Here is a 19,515-nt window from a genome sequence, read left to right as displayed (position 1 = left end):
TACTGTAGCTTTACAGTATAGTGTGAAGTCAGGGAGCCTGATTCCTCCAGCTCCGTTTTTCTTTCTCAAGATTGCTGGTGCTGTTCGGGGTCTTTTGTGATTCCATACAAATTGTGAAATTTTTTGTTCTAGTTCTGTGAAAAATGCCAGTGCTAGTTTCATAGGGATTGCATTGAATCTGTAGATTGCTTTGGGTAGTAGAGTCATTTTCACAATGTTGATACTTCAAATCCAAGAACATGGTATATCTCTCCATCTATTTGTATCATCTTTAATTTCTTTCAACAGTGTCTTATAATTCTCTGCATACAGGTCTTTTGTCTCCTTAGGTAGGTTTATTCCTGGGTATTTTATTCTCTTTGTTGCAATGGTAAATGGGAGTGTTTTCTTAATTTCACATTCAGATTTTTCATCATTAGTGTATACAGATGCAAGAGATTTCTGTGCATTAATTTTGTATCCTGCTACTTTACCACATTCACTGATTAGTTCTAGTAGTTTTCTGGTAGCATGTTTAGGATTCTCTCCGTATAGTATCATGTCACCTGCAAACAGTAACAGCTTTACTTCTTCTTTTCTGATTTGGATTCCTTTTATTTCTTTTTGCTCTCTGATTGCTGTGGCTAAAACTTCCAAAACTATATTGAATAACAGTGGTGAGAGTGGGCAACCTTGTCTTATTCCTGATCTTAGTGGAAATGGTTTCAGTTTTTCACCACTGAGGACGATGTTGCTTGTGGGTTTGTCATATATGGCCTTTATTGTATTGAGGAAAGTTCCCTCTATGCCTACTTTCTGCAGGGCTTTTATCATAAATGTGTACTGAGTTTTGTGGAAAGCTTTCTCTGCATCTATTGAGATGATCATATGGTTTTTCTCCTTCACTTTGTTAATATGGTGTATCACGTTGATTGATTTGCGTATATTGAAGAATCCTTGCATTCCTGGGATAAACCCCACTTGATCATAGTGTATCCTTTTAATGTGCTGTTGGATTCTGTTTGATAGTATTTTGTTGAGGACTTTTGCATCTATATTCATCAGTGATATTGGCCTGTAGTTTTCTTTCTTTGTGACATCTTTGTCTGGTTTTGGTATCAGAGTGATGGTGGCCTTGTAGAATGAGTTTGGGAGTGTTCCTCCCTCACTATATTTTGGAACAGTTTGAGAAGGATAGGTGTTAGCTCTTCTCTAAATGTTTCATAGAATTCGCCTGTGAAGCCATCTGGTCCTGGGCTTTTGTTTGTTGGAAGACTTATAATCACAGTTTCAATTTCAGTGCTTGTGATTGGTCTGTTCATATTTTCTCTTTCTTCCTGGTTCAGTCTCAGAAGGTTGTGCATTTCTAAGAGTTTGTCCATTTCTTCCAGGTTTTCCATTTTGTTGGCATATCATTGCCTGTAGTAATCTCTTATGATCCTTTGCATTTCTGCAGTGTCAATTGTTACTTCTCCTTTTTCATTTCTAATTCTATTGATTTGCGTCTTCTCCCTTTTTTTCTTGATAAGTCTGGCTAAAGGTTTAACAATTTTGTTTAGCTTCTCAAAGATCCAGCTTTTAGTTATATTGATCTTTGCTATCATTTCCTTCATTCCTTTTTCATTTATTTCTGCTCTGATCTTTATGATTTATTTCCTTCTGCTAACATTTGGGTTTTTTTTTTTTTTTTTTTTTTTTGGTCCTTCTTTCTCTTATTGCTTTAGGTTTAAGTTTAGGTTGTTTATTTGAGATGTTTCTTGTTTGTTAAGGTAGGATTGTATTGCTCTAAACTTCCCTCTTAGAATTGCTTTTGCTGCATCCCATAGGTTTTGGGTCATAGTGTTTTCATTGTCAATTGTTTCTAGGTATTTTTTGATTTCCTCTTTGATTTCTTCAGTGATCTCTTGGTTATTAAATAGTGTGTTGTTTAGCCTCCATGTGTTTGTATTTCTTACAGATTTTTTCCTGTAATTGATATCTAGTCTCATAGCAATGTAGTCGTAAATGATACTTGATACAATTTCAATTTTCTTAAGTTTACCAAGGCTTGATTTCTGACTGAAGATATGATCTATCCTGGAGAATGTTGCATGAGCACTTGAGAAGAAAGTGTATTCTGTTGTTTCTGGATGGAATGTCCTATAATTATCAATTAAGTCCATCTTGTTTAATGCATCAGTTAAAGCTCGTGTTTCCTAATTTACTTTCATTTTGGATGATCTGTCCATTGGTGAAAGTGGGTTGTTAAAGTCCCCTACTATGATTGTGTTACTGTCGATTTCCCCTTTTATGGCTGTTAGTATTTGCCTTATGTATTGAGGTGCTCCTATGTTGGGTGCATAAATATTTACAATTGTTATATCTTCTTGTTGGATTGATCCCTTGATCATTATGTAGTGTTCTTCTTTGTCTCTTGTAATAGTCTTTGTTTTAAAGTCTATTTGTCTGATATGAGAATTGCCACTCAAGCTTTCTTTTGATTTCCATTTGCATGGAATATCTTTTTCCATCCCCTCTGTTTCAGTCTGTATGTGTCCCTAGGTCTGAAGTGGGTCTCTTGTAGACAGCATATATACAGATCTTGTTTTTGTATCCACTCAGCCAGCCTATGTCTTTTGGTTGGAGCATTTAATCCATTTACATTTAAGGTAATTATCGATATGTATGTTCCTATTACCATTTTTGTAATTGTTTTCGGTTTATTATTGTACACCTTTTCCTTCTCTTGTGTTTCCTGCCTAGAGAAGTTCCTTTAGCATTTGTTGTAAAGCTGGTTTGGTGGTGCTGAATTCTCTTAGCTTTTTTGTGTCTGTAAAGGTTTTAATTTCTCTGTCAATTCTGAATGAGATCCTTGCCGGGTAGAGTAATTTTGGTTGTAGGTTTTTCTCCTTCATCACTTTAAATATGTCCTGCCACTCCCTTCTGGTCTGCAGTGTTTCTGCTGAAAGATCAGCTGTTAACCGTATGGGGATTCCCTTATGTGTTATTTGTTGTTTTTCCCTTGCTGCCTTTAATATTTTTTCTTTGTATTTAATTTTTGACAGTTTGATTAATATGTGTCTTGGCTTGTATTTCCTTAGATTTATCCTGTATGGGACTCTCTGTGCTTCTTGGACTTGATTAACTATTTCCTTTCCCATATTAGAGAATTTTTCAACTATAATCTCTTCAAATATTTTCTCAGTCTCTTTCTTTTTCTCTTCTTCTTCTGGGACCCCTATAATTCAAATGTTGGTGCAATTAGTGTTGTCCCAGAGGTCTCTGAGACTGCCCTCAATTATTTTCATTCATTTTTCTTTATTCTGCTCTGCAGTAGTTATTTCCAGTATTTTATCTTCCAGGTTACTTATCCATTCTTTTGCCTCCATTATTCTGCTATTGATCACTTCTAGAGAATTTTTAATTTCATTTATTGTGTTGTTCATCTCTGTTTGCACTTTAATTCTTGTAGGTCCTTGTTAAACATTTCTTGTATTTTGTCCATTCTATTTCCAAGATTTTCAATCATCTTTACTATCATTATTCTGAATTCTTTTTCAGGTAGATTGCCTATTTCCTCCTCATATGTTAGGTCTGGTGGGTTTTTGCCTTGCTCCTTCATCTGCTGTGTGTTTCTCTGTCTTCTCGTTTTGCTTAACTTACTGTGTTTTGTGTCTCCTTTTTGCAGGCTGAAGGTTCGTAGTTTCTGTTGTTTTTGGTGTCTGTCCCCAGTGGCTAAGTTTGGTTCAGTGGGTTGTGTAGGCTTCCTGGTGGAGGGGCCTAGTGCCTGTGTTCTGGTGGATGAGGCTGGATGCTGTCTTTCTGGTGGGCAGGTCCACGTCTGGTGGTGTGTTTTGGGGTGTCTGTGGACTTATTACGATTTTAGGTAGCCTCTGTGCTAATGGATGGGGTTACGTTCCTGTCTTGCTAGTTGTTTGGCACAGGGTGTCCTGCACTGTAACTTGCTGGTCGTTGTGTAGAGCTGGTTCTCGGCATCGAGATGGAGATTTCTGGGAGATTTCTGCTGTTTGATATTATGTGGAGCTGGGAGTTCTCTTGTGGACCAGTGTCCTGAACTTGGCTCTCCTACCTCAGTGGCACAGCCCTGACACCTGCCTGGAGCACCAAGAGCCTGTCCTCCACGTGGCTCAGAAGGAAAAGGAGAAAAAGAAAGAAAGAAAGAAAGAAGAAGATACAATAAAATAAAGTAAAATAAAATAAAATTATTAAAAGATGAAAAATAATTATTAAGAAAAAATAAATTTTTTAAGTAAAAAAAAAAAAATCGGACAGACAGATCCCTGGGACAAATGGTAAAAGCAAAGCTATTACAGACACAATCACACACAGAAGAATACACATACACACTCACAAAAATAGCAAAAGGGAAAAACATATATATATCTTTGCTCCTAAAGTCCACCTCCTCAATTTGGGATGGTTCATTGTCTATTCAGGTATTCCACAGTTGCAGGGTACATCAAGTTGATTGCGGAGATTTAATCCGCTGCTCCTGAGGCTGCTGGGAGTAATTTCCCTTTCTCTTCTTTGTTCGCCAGCTCCTGGGGTTCAGCTTTGTATTTGGCCCTGCCCCTGCGTGTAGGTCACTTGCAGGCGTCTGTGCTTCGCTCAGACAGGACAGGGTTAAAGGATCAGCTGATTCGGGGACTCTGGCTCACTCATGCCGGGGGGACGGAGGGGTACGGATGCGGGGCGAGCATGCGGCGGCAGAGGCCAGTGTGACGTTGCACCAGCCTGAGGCGTGCCGTGTGTTTTCCCGGGGAAGTTGTCCCTGGATCCCGGGACCCTGGCAGTGGTGGGCTGCACAGGCTCCCGGGAGGGGAGGTGTGGACAGTGACCTGTGCTTGCACACAGGCTTCTTGGTGGCGGCAGCAGCAGCCTTAGCATCTCATACCTGTCTCTGTGGTCCACGCTGATAGCCGCAGCTCGCGCCCGTCTCTGGAGCTCCTTTAAGCGACACTCTTAATCCCCTCTCCTCGCACACCAGGAAACAAAGAGGCAAGAAGAAGTCTCTTGTCTCTTCGGCAGCAGCTCCAGACATTTTCCCGGACTCCCTCCCGGCTAGCCGTGGCGCACTAACCCCCTTCAGGCTGTGTTCAGGCAGCCAACCCCAGTCCTCTCCCTGGGATCCGACCGAAGACCGAGCCTCAGCTCCCAGCCCCCACCTGCCCCGGAGGGTGAGCAGACAAGCCTGTCGGGCTGGTGAGTGTCATTTGGCACCGATCCTCTGTGCGGGAATCTCTCCGCTTTGCCCTCCACACCCCTGTGGCTGCACTCTTCGCCGTGGTACCGAAGATTTCCCCCTCCGCCACCCACAGTCTCCGCTTGCGAAGGGGCTTCCTAGTGTGTGGAAACCTTTCCTCCTTCACAGCTCCTCCTACTGGTACAGGTCCCGTCCTTTTTTGTCTTTTTTTTTTTTTTTGCCCTACCCAGGTACGTGTGTGTGTGTGTGGGGGGGGGGGCGGGGGGGTTCTTGCCTTTTGGGAGGTCTGGGGTCTTCTGCCAGCATTCAATAGGTGTTCTATAGGAGTTGTTCCACATGTAGATGTATTTCTGATGTACTTGTGGAGAGGAAGGTGATCTCTGTGTCTTACTCTTCTGCCATCTTGAAGCTCCTCCTCCTACATTAAGCTCCAAGCCTGATTTTATTTCTGACTTTCTTATTGCTAGTTTAATTGTCTTGAGTCATCTAAAACCCATTATTTTGTTGTTTACATGTTCTCCTTTCACAATACACTCTACCTGTTTTTTTTTTTTCCTCCTTTCCAGTCCCTCTACAATTTGTATAAATTTTATAGTTTTCTTAATGCTGCTTATCTAGGCTTTACTCCGTCATCCTTTTCATTTACTTCTTTCTCCACAGTGACACTATGGGGATCTTCCAAAGCATTATTTAGCTTTGGTTATATTACTTTCCTGATGAATTCTCGTTGTCTACAAGATTAAGAACATATCACATCCCTGACACTCAAGGGCTATTGTATCTTGTTATCTTCTAATTTTCCCTAAATGTTTCTAAGGAATGCTAAAACAAGAACACCTTTTAGTGATGCAAGGTTTTATAGTTTACAAAGTGTCTGTGCTACCCATATAGGACATTTAATATGAAACCATTAACTGTCTCTGTCATAGCTGTTAGATGCATGTTTAAATGCTTTACACTGGAGGTGCTATAGCTCTGCCAAGTAAGGAAATGCATTTTATCTCGATTCTTGAAAAAAGTGACTACTTACAGATGAGGTCCTTACAGATTTTAAAATTGGTAAAATTAAAGATGAAATGGTAATATCAAGTTCTGTTAAGGATGAAGAGCTACCTGATCTTTCATACGTTACTGGTGAGAAGGCAAAATGCTACAGCTGTCTTGGAAAACAGGTTGTCAGTGCCTTATAAAGTTAAGAATATGCTTTCTATATGGCCTAGCAATTCCACTCCAGGGTATTAACCACAAAGTAATGAAAAGTTTTGCATGTAAACTTTGTCACAAATGTTCAACTTCATTTATAAAAATTAAAAATAGCAGCTTCATTTGTCACAGCCAAAATCTGTAAATAACCTAAATGTCCTTCAGAGGGTGACTGGTTAAACAAACTCTTATAAATCCATACAGTGGAATACTACAAAGCAATAAAAATGAGCAAATTATTGATTTAAACAACAGCTTAGATGGCTCTTAAGCACAGTAAACTGAATGAAAAATGCCTGTCTCCAAATGTTGCACACTGTATGATTCTGTTTATTTAGCATTCTCAAAGTGACAAAATTAGAGACATGGGGAACACATGAGTGATTGTCGGGGATTAGATTGAGAGCATAACTCTTAAGGGGAGACATTTGAGATTTCCTATGTGGTGATGTAGTTGTTCTATATCTGGATTATTTTGGTGGTTATACAAATCTATACAAGTTCTGAAATGTCAGAAACACACACACACAAATGAGTGCATGTGAAAACTAGCAAATTCTGAAGATGTTCTGTAGTTTAGTTATTAGTATGGTGCCAATATTACCATGGTTACAGAAGACGTTATCATTGGAGGAAAATAAATGAAGAGGACACAGGAACTTTCTGTATCATTTTTGCAACTTCTATGTTAGTCTAAAATCATTTCAAAATTAAAAGATTTTTAAAATGTGAGAGAGATGAAATAGTTCCAATGTCATAACAAAGACTAAAAAGCTGATTATACAGAGAAAACCTAGACACAAACCTCTCTGACTGGCACAGCAGAGAGCTATAGCATCATCTTCATTTTCATTAAGAGATAGAGCAACAGCCAACATGTTGGAAGGAAAGAAAGATTTTTGTGGCATCAACTGATAGAGACTCAGTCGTTAAAGTCTATATTTTGAGCAAATGCTTAAATCTAGTCTAAGATCTTTCTAAAGCAAGAAGTAGTTATTTCCACACAAATAGTGTGGGGCAAGTTCAACATATGACCCAAAATAGAAACCAAGCTGGGCAAAGCCAGAAATATGGCAAGCCTATGTTCTATCACAAAGGTAATTTTTGAGCTGATTTAAAAGTCTTAAACTAGAAATTGTTTTCAAACTCTTGAAAAAAGATCACACACACTCTGACACAAAACAGGTAAGTCCAATAGGCTAAGTAAATCCTGGCATCTATTGGGGTGATAGATGCCATAGAGACATTATTTTAAAAACCTTTTTACAAAGGAGAAACCAGAGCTACCAAGACTCATTATATCCTCTAGAATTTTTAGTATGTAGCTTGGTATATTACCTGCTTTTTACTATAACCATCTCACTTAACAGAACCTTTTGTATTTATTAATTAATTTATCTACTTACTTATTGAAGCAATATCAGTTGCTTCTTTATTATGTGCCATGAATGATGTAATTGGGTGCAAAAATGAACAAGGTAGAAAGACCTCATGAGGCCATTATAGGGGGGAATCACCCAATAATTAAAACAATAATTAAAATTGTGATGAGTACAATATTTGAAATGGGCATGATGAAAACATATAAAAGGGAACCTGATCAATTATAAATTTAATAATAGCTCCCTAAAGTCAGACTCTTTCACCCTACAATTCCATTTCCCCTAATATCAGGTTGTGGTGAAAAGTTTCAATTCAGTGGTGTGGACATGGTGCCCAAGGAGTGTCTTAATCACAGTCATGATCCAAGATAACAGAGATCCATGAAGTGGAGTAGAAGAGTAGGAAGGTGAAATCAGGGTAGGTAATTTCACTCAAAAATATAAAGGGAAGTATTGTTGATTCCTGTGAGGTCCTTTTGGGGTAGCAGGTCTAATGCTTTAAACGGTTGTGGGCAACACTCAATTTCCTAATGAGGAGAGAGAACTGGTGATCCAGCAGAGTTGGTACCTGGAAACACAGCACACATCAGGAAGCTGAGAAGAAGACAGGTATTTAGTTTCAGGAGTCCAATATCTGAACAGGGAAACTATGGATAGAGGACCAAGTTTCCTATCTAAGGCTGAGCTTGAAGCCTGTGGGCTAATACCAGCTAGTACACATGCTTTTCCCAACTCTGAGGAATCCTTCAGCCTCCTGCCTAATTTCTTCATCCTTTGCCTCCATTGAGTTCTGTAGTTCTTAACCAATCCTGTAGTTCTTAACCAATCCTGACTCGAAGCAGGAAAAGTTTAATCTGTGTGGGTTGTTTTCACCAGCTTTCGAAGGTCTAGTTGATAAATGATTTTTTCCATTTAGACCTTAAATGTAAACTGGTTCTTCCAGTACAATATCCTATCTTCCAAGCAATAAAAACAAGTTCCCTAGATGACATTAAATGGAGACACTCCATTAATCAGTTAAAAATGCTGTCAATGATGAATCCTGAACCACTGTCCAAGGACTGATCATTTTGCCTTTCCTTAGCAGCCTATAGTCTGTTTGCCTACTCAGGTTACCAGAACAAGGCTTGTTAAGGTGGTGCCAAAAACATCTCCATTTTTCCTTTACCAAAGTGCTCATCACATTTTCTCTGCAAAGGACATGGATGTCCAGATATATTTGACAGCTCTGATACCTAAGAATTGCCAAGATGGGCATGCAGGTCAGAGTCCCCCAACCCATCATGAACCTTAACATAAAAGATTAAATGAAATTTTAAAGTGATGTATGGAAAGGGAAAATACAAGTTGAAATTTCCAACAGTCTTAAAGGAGGGAGAAGTTACTTCTAGGTGAGGTGATTAGGGAGAGCTTCAAAGTGGAGGTGGTCAGACAGAGAAAGACAAATATCATATGATATCGCTTATATGTGGAATCTAAAAAAAATGGTACAAATAAACTTATTCACAAAACGGAAATAGAGTCACAGATGTAGAAAACAAATTTATGGTTACCAAGGGGAAAGCAGGGGGGAGGGATAAATTGGGAGATTGGGATTGACACATACAAACTACTATATATAAAATAGATACTAATAAGGACCTACTGTATAGCACAGGGAACTCTGCTCAATACTCTGTAATGATCTATATGGGAAAAGAATCTATAAAAGAGTGGATATAGGTATATGTATAACTGATTCACTTTTCTGTACAGCAGAAACTAACACAACATTGTTAATCAACTGTACTCCAGTAAAAATTAATTTACAAAACAACAACAACAAAAACAACCAACCAAACAAACAAAAAAGTTGGAGGTGGTAAATGAATGAAGCGTTAAAGATTAGTAGTGCAGACACCATGGAATTGCACCACTCAGGGCACTCTTCAAGAGAACCTACTGCAAAAAGTGCACTGATTGACAGCTTCCAGCTTCCATACCTTGTCTTTGAATTCACTGTAAAACACACCTGAGGCCATGACTTCCAACCAATGACTGAACATAATGGAGTTACTGGCGAAGGGCTATTTTTTCCCAATACTGGACTCCTCTAATGAGTAATCTTTGCTCACAAATCCCTATTGACCTGGTTGAGACGTTCTCAGAACTTCAGTGTAGTCTGAGGCTCTTTATACCCCATATTCCTCCCTTCCTTCTTTCCTTTCATAGGTGCAAGGCTGACCTCATAGTTTGAAGGTTCTTCTCACTTCCTCCTGCTTACACTTCCCTTTGTCTTTCAGGTGTTCCTGTGAAGAGATTTATTTCACCAATAAATTTCTTGTACATCTAATGTTGCCTTGGTGTCTGCCTCAAGAAGGTCTGATACAGACAAATTTTTCTGAGTGATTGATTTGATTAATGGATGGATTAATCAACATGATCACAGCTCTGTTTAATTTGATGAAAATGTTCATACTCAAGCATCAGTCACGTGTGGGATTTCCCTTAGTTTCTTAAGAATCGAGGCTGAAAAACATGTAGAAAGTGAAAAGTAGCAAAAAAGCATCTATAATGAAATCATCTTGTGTTCTGTCTGAGCTGTGGACCTTGAGACCTCGGCCCTGCTGACCCTCAGATTTCCCTCAGATTCTGTCAACCCAAATTCCATCTAACTAAGGAGCAGAATCTGCCTTCTTGCTCTATAGAGTTATTGCCCTCAGAACTTTTGAGAATATTTTTCCCCCAGGCTTGTTTCTGTGTCAGTTTCTGGACCTCAGAAGACATTACCTTGACCTATCATGAACCTGTTTATTTATTCATTCATTCATCCAATAATCCTAAATGAGGGCTTGTAGAAGAGACTGTTAAAGTGTAGTGAATAGAGTAGACTTTGAAACTCGACTGCCTGTGTTCAGATATGAGCCCCACCACTTAAATCAATAAGACTTAAATTCTCTGTGACTCGGTTTCCTCACTTGTATAAAAGAATAATAAAATACTTATCCTATAAAAGCATTGTGAGGATGGGATGTAAAGCATAATATGTGTAAACATCCAGGACAGAATATGCTACATAGTAAGTATTCACAAAATCTATTATTAGTCAGTGTTTCTACGTGCCATCACCTGCGCTAGGATTTGGAGATACAATAGTTAATAAAAGACACGTAGCCCATGCCCTCAGGGAACTTATATTGTAGTGGAAGAGACAAAACCCCCCAAGTAAATAGAAATTAAATACTTTTGCATGGTATTAAGTGCTACAAAGGGGAAAGGGAGTGCTGGATTAATATTATGCTACTTAATTTGGGGGTAAGGGATAGCCTCTCCAGGGAAAAGCATTTCAGGAGGAGACAAAACATATGTGAACACCTGTGGAAGGAAGGAGTTTAGGGTGTTGGAAAAATGAAAAAAAAATTAGCAACATGTCTTGATAAATAGATTCATCCTAGGACACATACTCTAGACCAGACCCTCAGTGTCACATGCACATTTTGGTCCAGCTTCCTGCTGGGGTTTGATACTGTTAGAACCCACTTGGCCTTTTACATTCTGCAGCCCCAACTTTACCTCCACATTACCCACAGGCATTTTTGCAGTGATTACCCTGATCATGCCCTGTTTATGAGCCAATGGCTACTCTACACTTGTCCCTGTGTTTATCCAATACGTGACTCTGAGAAGCATCCATCTTAGAAGATAAGAGTGTAAACTCTGCATCCAGTTCCCAAAGTTCCCACCATCACTTGACCTTGGCATAGCTACTTACTGTCCTGTGCTTCAGATTACTCATCTGTAAAGTGAGATTAAAAGTATTTTCTAATTCATAAGACTGTTGTAAGTGTTCAATGGATTAGCATAAATAAAAGAGTTCTAAACATGACAGTCTGTACATGTGAGCTATCAACATCATCATCATCATCATCATCATTACATAGGCTCCTGCTATTACTTTAGGACTCTATCTTTGAGGATGCTGCTCGTGTTTCACTGTCTTACAGGGCATCTCTTCCTTTTCCTCTCAGGGAAAGTTTCCTACTGACTTCCCCGGCCTGGGTTTCGGACCAAGGGCTAGTCTCTCAATTAGGAGAGGAAAATCCAGAGTGGCATTAGAAATGCCTCAGTATTCACATGCATGCATCCAAACACACCTCTACCTTTGTGACTCCACAGTGCCATCTGAAATGGTACATCCACCTTGACTCTAGGTTCAAGTCTCTCACTGTGTTGATAGTCTTCCCTATGTTCCATCATAAATGATAGTGTTAGGGAAAGCAACTGACATTTTAAATAATCATGATCTTCAGTAAAATGGCACTAATTTTAATGCTTTCAACTGCTGCTCCTTTTCAAGGCACAAAGCAGCCAGACTTCCTTTTTACTGAAGAGATTGCTAATGTGATGACATACAAACCATCAGCTGCCTCCCACGCGGATACTGACAGCTGGGGTGCTTTCAGCATTCTCCATAGTTATCGTCCCCTCTCCATTCGCCTCTTTCGCAGATTAGATTGAAATGGTAGTATTTCACTCCATTTGAGACCAGGGGGTTCTGCAGATTGACAGGTATAATTATCACGTTTGCTTCCCAGCATGTGGTATCTAAGTAATAGCCTCCATATTTATCCAACGTTAATCAGGAAAGAGTTCAATCAGTTGGAAAGAGATTTGTCAAATGAGGTCCTGCCTATAGAACTCATCCAATAATGATGGTCCTCATTTCTGATATGAGGTTAGAGTCTTGAAACTCTGGGAACAACAGTTATCACTCAACTACTCCAGGCCCTTATAGGGGTGTTTGGGTCCATACAGAGGAGCTACAAAGAGGCCCAACTGGGGAGATGAAGCAATGCAGGGACTTCCATCATAAAGAGAGTAATCAGAGTAAAATGAGTGCAAGAGAATAAAATATAATTCACCACAGTTTGGAAGTTTAGTTAGTAAAAGCAGTAACACATTGTTTTGTTGCTTTATTTTATTTTATTTTATTTTATTTTTGTTTGTGGCAAAGGAATGAGGATCATAGCTGTTTGGCGCTCTGATGAAATTTAAAGAAGGTCTAGCCTGCCTTCCCTTTTCCCTTTTATAATGGGAAAATATCAGACTTTTCCTACGAGCCTACAGTCATTTGGCTCATTAGGGGGAGATCAGAATTTACACAGAGGAAGAAGCCAAGAAATGAAGCAGATTTATAAAATGGCCCATGCAGTCACAGTTGTTTCAATTTATATTGTCTTGAGTTGAAGGGATGGAGGGGGACTTTAAACAGATGTGGTCCAACCCCCTTCTTTAATACCCCTGAGAAAGGCTGTCCAGTCTCTCCTTGGATTCCATCCATGAAGTATGAGCATCCAAGTGTCAGAAAACTAGAAAGCTAAATGACAAAACTGGGCCAAGTGCAGAGCCCACTTGGGTGCTGCTCCTAATAATGGTAATGGTAATGGTGATAGTAATAGTAATAGTAATAATGATTCTTGAGAATGGGAACCAATCTTATATTGAACCATTGCTCACTCCAGACCAGGCAACATTCAAGGGCTTGACAAGAATCATCTTATTTAAACCTTTCCACAATTCTATGAAGCAGGTGACATTTTCTCCCTCAATTTGGAAATTAAGCTTAAAATATCAAGCAAATCCCTCTGGGTTACCCAGTGGTCAAGTGATGAGCTACAATGGCCTGATTTACAGATTTTTCTTAGCCATAATGCTACACTGCCTTGCATGTTCTCCTTGCCTTGCTTGCATCAGAAGTTCAAAGAGAACATGCAGAAGAGAAAGGGAGTAAGCAAAAGGGGAATTTGGGCCTGGTATTTCTTCAGGAAAAAGTCCATAATAAACAGAGAGAGATAGCATGTGCTCACACAGAAATGAAAGCTTGACCCAGGCAGAAGTTAAAAGTGAATAAACACAGCCAGTTAAGTTTGATTCTCTAATTGCTGTGTGCTTTCTGGAGAGGTTCATCAAATGGCCCACTGCCTCCCTTGTCTGTTTATTTTATTTTGTTTTTATCTCACTGAGCAGAAACCGGTCTCTTCTCTGTGGCACTCCCATAAAAGTTAAATAACACTTCTATTAAAAGACACAGGGAAAACTCATTCCCATTTCCTTCAGAGACCTACTTGTCGCTATCCTGCCTCTAGTGCGACCATCTTAAAAAAGAATAATTTTCCTTAATACCAAGAATGGTTTATATTACATTATAGTTGCTCTGAAAAAAAAAAAAAAGGATACTTTTATTTTCCCAGCAGGTATGGTAAGTCTGTTCAAATAAGTTGGGATTTTTTTTTTTTTTCTAAATGAGAAAAGTGGGCAGTCTGAATCACACCAAATCTTTTAGGCATACCTGGGAAGGGAAAAGTGAATGTGGATGTTTCTTAAAACAATTGTTCTTTATGTGTCAAGCATTATACTAGAGTACCCACGCTACCTCATTGTATGCTCACAGCAATCTGTTGAAGCAGGCATTGTAATCACCCATCGTTTATAGAGCAGGAAACTGCAGTGCATGAGGGTATGAACTTTGTCAAGTTGATAGTCAGTCTGCTTCAGAGCCAGGACACCCATGAGTCTTGCTTGAGGGCTACTTATAAGGACTCCAGGGGGAATGACATTTGTGTGTAGAAGTGATCAGGGAAGCCCATCCTAAGGAAGGAAAATCTGAACTGAGACCTGAAGGATGGGGAGAAGATGGAAAGCAAGCATTCTGAGCAGAAAGAACAAGTGCAAAGGCTCCAAATGGAAAGAACCAACACTTTCAAGGAAGAGCCAAGATGTCTTGATGGCTTAAGGAGGATGTCTGAATAAGCAGTAGAACTGAGATTCCAATCCATGCAGGGTGGTTTCAAGACCCACATAAACAACTCTGTTACACAGACTTTCTCAATCCTGTTGAATGCTGCAGTATTTCCCAAGTAAGACTAAGACAGAGAACTTGCCCATTGACTTGCATTCTGGAGACTTTAACAATAGTAACATCCATGTCAGGATGGTTGGCAGAATCCAGATAGGAAATGTGGGAAGTGTAAATGGAAGACTAGGAAGAACAGCCAGCAAGTGTTAAAACTTTTTCAAAGAAAATTTCCTGAGAATGCCAGAAGATAATGTGGCATCAAGGGAGGGTTTGTGAAAGGAGAAACAAACGTGTGAATGCTGATAAGATTGATCCAGGAGACAGAGGAAGAGTCATGATACATGAGAGAGAAATTGATTATGTCCAGAAACATTAATGCATGATTTGATTCTTAGCCTTTGGCTAAAAGGGATTTATGGACATCTAGGAACTGGGGATGTGTGTTTCATCCTGTTTATCATGTTTCCATACTATGCCCATCCCTCACTTGTGATAAGCCAAATATGATCAATATATAATGTACACGTTGCTTTTATTTTCAGTGGTTTTATTTCTTTCCCGAAAGTTCATTGATTGAGTCACTGCTTTGTGATAATTAAATGAGATAGTCAATTAACTTATTATCTCATTCTCTCAACAAATGTGTTTGACTATCTTCAATATGCCAGACACTATAACAAATTAAGTGATAGAAATATGGATAATATAAGTGTATGATACCTGCTCCCAAGAAGTTCTTGCTTTTATAGAATGAGATGCAATATTCTACAGCATGTATCACAGTCCTTTTCTCAATCAAGTTAAGTTTTCTTGTGTATTTGTGCTACTGGAAAGAGACAGATATGTAAATAAGTCAGAGTTTTAAACATTTTTCAGAGCTTTTTTCCTTTATCTACTTTTCCTTAATTTTTACCTCTTCTCTTCTTGAATGTTCACTTGTATATATTCAATTATATATATTATATATTAAAGTGAATATATAGTATATATTATATCTGATGAAAGACATTATCTAGAATACATAACAAACTTTTACAAATCAATAACAAGACCAATTAACCAATTAAAAATTGGGCAAATGATTTATACAGACATTTCACAAAAAAGATATATAAATGACTAATGAACACAGAAAAATGTTCTCAGAATCATTAGCCATCAGGCAATACAAATTATAATCACAAAGAGATACTATTCACATCCTCTAGAATAACTCAAATTAGAAAGATGGACAAAAGATGTAGATGAGGATGTGTACAGGCTGGAATTCTCATACCTTACCAGGAGGTGGGAGTGGGTGTGTAAAATGTTACAACCAATTTGTAACACTATTGGGCAGTTGAACATATATGTACCTAAAGACCCAGAAATTTCCACACCTGTTTATTTACCCAAAAGAAATGAAAAGTTATCTCCACACAAATATTTTTCAAGAATGTTTAGAGCAAATTTATTCATAATGGCCACAATTAAAATGTCCATCAACACTTCAATCAATAAACAAACTGTGGCATGGTCATATGAAGGAATATTATTCCTTAATAAAGTGGAACAAATGCCTGATGGATATATCATGGGTGAATCTCATAAATATTATGTTGAGAGAAAGAATCCAAATACAAAATAATACATACTGTTTGATTCCATTTATTTGAAAGCAAAACTAATCTTTGGTGATAGAAATTAGAATAGTGTTTGCCTGTGAACTTGGGGATTTACTGGAACAGGCACAAGGGAATTTCTGATGGAAAATGGGCTTAATCCTGATTGGGGTACTGAAACATGGGTATAAAAATGGTCAAAACTCATCATATTGTATATTTAGTGTGATAAGCATAATTTTAAGAAGGCCCCATGACCTTTGCCATTGGTGTTACTCCCATGATTTTCCTATAGTATAAGCCAAAGAGGAGATTATTTGGGTGGGGCTAATATAATCATATGAACCCTTTAAAAGCAGAGAGTTTTCTCCTTTTGGTTACAGAGTGAGAAATCAGAGGACTTTGAAGCATGAGAAAGATTCAAGGCATCTTTTCCGGTTTGAAGATGAAGAAAACTACATGACAGGGAATGAGGGGCCCTCTAGAATTTGAGAGCTGACTGACAGCCAGCAAAGATATCAGGACGTCAGACCTACAATTGCAAGGACTGCATTCTGCCAATGTCACTGGATTGTTCCGCGTTGCCTCCAAATAAGAAACCTGCTGGCTGCAATTTTGATTTCTGCCTTATGAGACCTTATGTAGAAAACCAAGTTGACCTCACCCAGATGTCTAACAAACTGTAAGATAATAAATGGGTACTGCTTCATTTTTTATTTTTATTTAATTTATTTTATTTTTAATTGAAGTATAGTTGATTTACAATATTTCAGGTGTACATCAACATGATTCATTTATATATATTCTTTTTCAGATTATTTTCTGTTATAGGTTAAGATATTGAATTTAGTTTGCTGTGCTATATAGTACGTCCTTGTTGTTCTATTTATACATAGTAGTGTTTATATGTTAATCCCAATCTCCCAATTTATCCCTCCTCCCCCCTCTTTCCCCTTTGGTAACCACAAGTTTTTGTTTTCTATGTCTGTGAGTCTATTTCTGTTTTGTAAATAAGTTCATTTGTAACATTTTTTAGATTCCACATGTAAGTGATATATATTTGTCTTTCTCTGTCTGACTTAGCATTAAATTTGTGGTAATTTGTTATGTGGCAATAGAAAACTAAGACATTTAATTATTATTTAGGAATTTCACTGTATGTACATATTACCTCTCTCCCTCTGTGTTTGTGTGCGTGAGTGTGTGTGTGCATGTGTCTATACCAAGGAATTTAGCTGGATTTAGAATCACATTGAAGTTTAATAGAAAACACAGATTAGAAGCTGAGTTTATCTCGTGGATACAGAGTAAGCAGCCTCTGCTTCCACATCTGGTGAGGTATAAGAAACATATGACAAACACAGGATTCTTAAATAAAGCTCTTTGCATTATTGGAAAAAATAAGTATATGTTTAAGGACGCCACCATTTTTGTTTCTCTAAACATGCTCTTCTCTAGGTTTCCCATAGGGAACATTTATTGAGCTGTTACCATATACCAGCCATTCTTTTAATATCTCTCCATATATTAACTCATATAATCCTCACAATAGCACCATGAGGTAGATAGGTATTTTCATCATCTCCAGTTTACAGATAACTCACGCCAGGATAACAGATAACTTACGCAGTGAGACAATCTGCCTCTGGAGCTCCAGCTTTAACTATAATGATGTATCTTGCCGTGTAAAAAGTGGAGCCATCCTGTATCTTTTCCTCACACCTCAAATCCAATCCTATAGAATGTCCTAATGGCTCTACCTTCTAAGCATATTCTTACCCTATTCTGAGCCACCATCAGGTACTCATCTGGACCATTGGAATAACCTCCCCCACCCCCATTGCTCTCCCTGCTCCTGACCTTTGTCCCCATCCCCCATGGTCCTTGGTCCACAATATTGCCAGATTAGCTCATTTCTCTCCTTTCTTAAAATGCTCTGATGGCCTCAACTACACTCAGAATAAAGATTTTGCAATACTTCTCAGGGAACTTTTGGCAGTGTCTAGAGGTATTTTTGGTTGTTATGGCTTAGGGGTAGAAGTGCTACTGGCGTCTGTCTGGTGGATTGGGAACAGGGATGCTACTAAACATTCTTCAATGCACAGGATGTCACCCCAAAACAAAGAATCATCCAGCTCACATTGACAGTAAGGCTGAGGTGAGAACCGCTGTTCTATACTGAGCATAGCAACGCATTCAAAGATAAGGGCATTATATACTTTCAAACCCTAGTGTTTAAGAGTTTCTGGGTTCCCCTCAAACTACCATGGGGACACAGCATCCTGCTAGTCAGGGACATAAACTAGGCCTCGCTCTAGCTTGGATCAGGGAGCTCTCTCTAGAGTGGAGAACTTCTCTCTGAGCTGAGACTGAAATCTTGAGATGCAGCAAGTGGTGAACTGAATTTTGAAGAGTGATGAGTAAGTAGAAGAACATTCTTCACAAACATCATAAAGGAATGGCTGCCACTGCTTTGACCTCAGGAACACCTGCTTTTCTTCTGCTTCCTAGGGTTGCTGATCACTGCTTAGATTAATTTAATGCCCTCATGCATGCTGAAATATTAATGACTAACATGGTAAAGCCTTTACATAATGATCAATTTTTAGTAACATTCTTTATTATAAAACAATATAAACTTAAAGTAAAAAAAATTTGGAAGGTATTTTTTAAGTTAAAAATCTGAAAGAACAGTGGAAAAGAAAGAAAAAGAAATTATAATTCTACTACTCAGAAGTAACAACTGATAATACTTTGGCCCGTGTGTGTGTGCAGGCAATATTTTATAATGAACATTCTCTCATGTCATTAAATTTTTGAAAACCATTGTGTAATATTCTATCACATAGCAGTATGTTTACTTTAAGATTCTTCCTAGTTTTCGTCATTGAGATTGATCACGTCCACTTTACTGATCAGTTGTGAAAATGAAAGAAGATATCATTAACTCAACGAACATTAATGAGATATTTTCTGTGTGCCAAACATTATACTAAGTGCTATGTGTAAGAGATGAATGAAACAGGATTTCTCTATTCACGATGAATCAAACAGCATTGGTGAGTGTTGTATGGGCAGAGAGCAGATGAGAAGTTGGTACTAGCTTACAAGGAGGCTCCTGGGAATCACTTGCTTTGGTGGTAAATATAGCAAATGAGACTGCTTGCAGTGTCCTCCCTCTAATCCAGAAACTTCTCACTTACACTGAGCCTTGCTCTTCTGCCCATCCAAACAGTGTACTGACTTCTAAATCCCTGTACTGAAAACTATCTTATGTGGGTGTTTTATAGTCTTCTAAGGCTGCCATTACAA

General features: G+C 38.5%; 1 long non-coding RNA gene across 5 annotated transcripts in view; it reads left to right on the top strand.

Annotated features, from left to right (window-relative positions):
* The window catches only part of LOC132597339 (uncharacterized), a 393,127-nt gene extending 374,154 nt beyond the window's left edge, over positions 1-18,973 (top strand). For all 5 annotated transcript variants that reach the window (XR_009563966.1, XR_009563967.1, XR_009563968.1 and 2 more), the window contains one exon: positions 16,587-18,973. This is a non-coding gene — a long non-coding RNA (uncharacterized lncRNA). The remainder of the gene's footprint in view (positions 1-16,586) is intronic.
* Positions 18,974-19,515: the final 542 nt, after the last annotated feature.

This window comes from Globicephala melas, chromosome 5, assembly GCF_963455315.2.
Source record: "Globicephala melas chromosome 5, mGloMel1.2, whole genome shotgun sequence".
In the NCBI taxonomy this organism is placed as follows: Eukaryota; Metazoa; Chordata; class Mammalia; order Artiodactyla; family Delphinidae; genus Globicephala; species Globicephala melas.
Note: the sequence above shows the minus strand (reverse complement) of the source record. Positions and strands in the feature narration are given on the sequence as shown.